This window comes from Sphaeramia orbicularis, chromosome 1, assembly GCF_902148855.1.
Source record: "Sphaeramia orbicularis chromosome 1, fSphaOr1.1, whole genome shotgun sequence".
Classification (NCBI taxonomy): Eukaryota; Metazoa; Chordata; class Actinopteri; order Kurtiformes; family Apogonidae; genus Sphaeramia; species Sphaeramia orbicularis.
This window is the reverse complement of record NC_043957.1, coordinates 12,049,966-12,053,650: the sequence shown is the minus strand read 5'-3', so window position 1 is coordinate 12,053,650 and position 3,685 is coordinate 12,049,966.

The window sequence follows — 3,685 nt, the reverse complement described above, 5'->3', positions numbered from 1 at the left end:
GTAACCGCCACACCCCCAACATGTCCTGCGGCAGGCAAGAGGGCAGCCAGCCCAACCGCCCCCCCCCCCCCGCCCCCGACCACAATCCCCATGCGCACACATCATTCATCAGAGGGCGGCACCCCATAGCAATGCAGCCACCAGGTGAGTCCCAAGCCAATGGTCCAACCCCCTCCCCCCCGGGCCCCCCACCCCGGACAGCATCCAGGAAACGGGGGTGTGGGAAGACACCCCCCCCTCGCCTCCCCACCTATAAGTGTTGTGAAGTGTGAGGTGTGTATGCAAGCGGTTAAAATTGAGGAGCAGAAACTGCACACCACTGAGGGCGATGCCACACAGGCAGCCTCACCCACCCACACGGCACCGCCCACCAGGAGCCACGCAGCCCGCCCCCAAAAGTGAATGTGTGGTGTTAGTGTTTCTGTGTGTTGTGTTGTGGGTGAGTAATTAAAATTGAGGAGTTAGTCGCTCCAGGGTACCACAGAGGGGGGTCGTTTTAGTTAACCCCCCCTGCCGCACCCCCTCGGGACTTGCACTCTCCCCAAGACCCTACGTGCTTTGTGTGAGGGGGGTGGGGGGTGCGAGGGGTTGGGTGATGGTATGACTGGAAGGAAGTTTCCTCCCAGAAGACGAGCCAGTCAACATTCGGCACCCCCACTCCCCAGCACCCGTCCCCAGGCAGGGGCCACCAAGGAGTGGGGCGGTCCAGAGACCCCAGGCACCCAGCGACCACAGCCAGAAGGCCACCACCCCCACAGAGGCCACTCACACAGCAGTGGTACTTTCTCGTACACTACTACTTTTAAGTTTTGAATCTCAAAAGTACAAACAAATTTTAAATGTTATTTGTCATATTTTTCAGGCAGCCATGTGTTATCATTCAGTATAAAAAGGTCTAGAACCACTAATATTTACACATTTGACACCAAACAAATACAGACATGAAGGTTATTACAATGGCACTTGCTCATGGCAGTGACACCCTTGCCTATCTTGTGAATGCGTAGGTGTGTATATGCATAGAGGCATATTTTCTGATTAGCAAAGTCACCAAATTATGACTTAATGTTGGCTCAATCCCTGAAGAGTAGTTGCTGTCTTCCCAGGAAGACATATTAACCCAGTTCTCAAATGACAAGGGTTAGTGACATTTCAGACCAGCTGCTGAGGGCTAGAAACAGGGTTACAAGGTGTTACTGGAAGGGATCCTGAAGAAAGAATTTTTTCGGTGAAAGAAAAGAGAGCGAAAAAAAAGAAATCTATCACTGACATGTAAAGAAATGTGGGGCTTTTTTTGTTGTTATTTTTACGTGTAGGCAATATACTCAATCATATATACTTATAATTACATTTAACAATTGATGCTGACACCAAATGATATTCAACTCATCCAACACTTTTTTTCTAAATTTGGAGTTTAGTCTGATTGTTTGACAAGATTTTTTTGACTAGATGCAAACTGTAGTCACGCTTTAACTTCAACTTTTCCTCTTAAGAGTGTTCAAGGCTTTTAAGATATCTTGTTTTTTAGGAAAGTGATCTGTGGTTTAATAAGCTTCCCTGAATTTATATTTAGAGACCAGAGTGTCTATATTTTGAAACATGAACTGCTCCTTCTTAATTAAAGGGGTTTGTTGATCAGCACAATTTAATCTTAATTAAATTTTCTAAGCATACACTTAAGTGGTTTAAAAAAAAACAACAACAACACTACAAGATTCCAACTATTGCATTTTTCTTTGTTATAAAGGTGTAATGTGTGATATTTAGTGGTGAAGTTATAGATTACAATCAATTCAAAACCAAATTTCAAAGACAATTTTCCAGTCCTAAAAAGGATGCCTGTAGTTTTTCTGCACTTTACTTTTTAATCATGTTACCCTGCATTTCCAAATGTTTTAGAACTACTGTTTAAAATAAAAACAAAACAAACAAACAAACAAAAACCCACAAAATTTATACTCTGAGAAAATGTTCTTTGTCAGTTATGATAGAAAGATCACCTCCACCTTTAATGCTTATGTCAGAACTGAACCATGTCCACCATGAGAAGGAGAAGGGTAGGGTTGAGTACCAGGGCTGTTTTCATGATCTTGTGTTCCTACCAAAGTTATGTGGAGGACACATGTAAAAGCCACTCAACATAGCTTGCTGTTTTGCCTGAGGCTCATGTATCATCAAAGTGGCACAGTCCTGAGCAACAAGTGATAAAATGAAACTTAGTTACATGATACTATTTGGGTTTTAGCAGTCTGTATTAATAGTTCTGTGTAGGGTGTTGATGGCTCTCCATAATATAAAAAATAATGGGGCTGTTAATCTGTCTTAATCTTTCATGTCCTCTGCTTAATACCTTCACTTTTGTACAGGTATAGTTTTGCCACAACAATATTGTCACTAAAAGTACCATTACAGATCCCTGTAACACCTAGCAGTGTAATAATTTCCTGAAAAATGAAGTTACCTTGCTATAAATGCTATAAACTAAAAAATGTGATAATTTCCCCTATAATCAAATATAATGTCCTGATATTGTATGAACATGCAAGTACATTGTCAATCTCTTCATATTATTAGGGTTTATTGCATTTTCAATCATGTGAAAGATATATTTTATTACATCAGCTTTTTCAGGAAATAATTACATCATTGGTTGTTGTGAACTTTACCTCTGGACGTACTTGGCCATGCAGTTCCTTAGCTGGTTTTCCACAAATTACCTGATTTGGAACAACACTAGTAAGTATCACTGCACACAGGCGTTCATGTGGCCAAGTTTGACGAGATGACAAACAGTATGTCACACTTTATTCTGGTTCTACCCTAACATAGCCCTGACAAACTTATTAAATCTTTGAGTTCAAACTCCAAATCTTAACCTCACTGTATGATTTTATTACCACACTGAACTGCGTTACATTTCCAGCTAGGGTATAAGAGGCATGATTGTGTAACTCAATAAAATGAGACAAAAGGGAAAGAAACAATCATTTGATTTCAGCCTTTATTCTGACAGAACATCACCCCATGGGGATTTACTTTAATCGATTACAAAGTAGAACCTTGCTTAAATGGCAAGAGAAAACAACCTTCATGAAAGTAATATACAAATAATGCAATTAATGACAATCAACATGCATAATAGTATAAAACCAAATAAAAATTAAGGGGGAAATAAAATACAGAACTCACTCACTACCTACATTATATTATAAAACTAACACCACTGTCCAGTACTTTCATATATTTCAAATATCTATTTCATAGACTAACCCACACGGAAGATGAAACATTTCCACTCAAAATGTGATGAAAGGCACAGATGACAATACAAATGTTAAGGTGCTTCCATCCTTCACTAACTGGATGGCTTACTGAGGACTGCTGGCAAGTTTTATTTCATCATATTATGTCTGGAGACGGGATCGGGCAATTTTCAGGCAGGAGTGTTAATTCTGAATGGCTTTAAATCTATATGTAACAGGTGTTAAATATGTGTGAGGCACATCTGATAACATCAGTGCTGACAAAAATTAAGTGAATTCTGCATTTAATGTTCTGCAAAAGTAAGGTGAATTTCTTTGACTTTTAACATGACTAAGTTGTGATAAAATACACATTTGCATTTCACTGTTAAAACTCACGATGTACAGCGGTCAACTTTGATTAATTAAAAAAAAAAAAA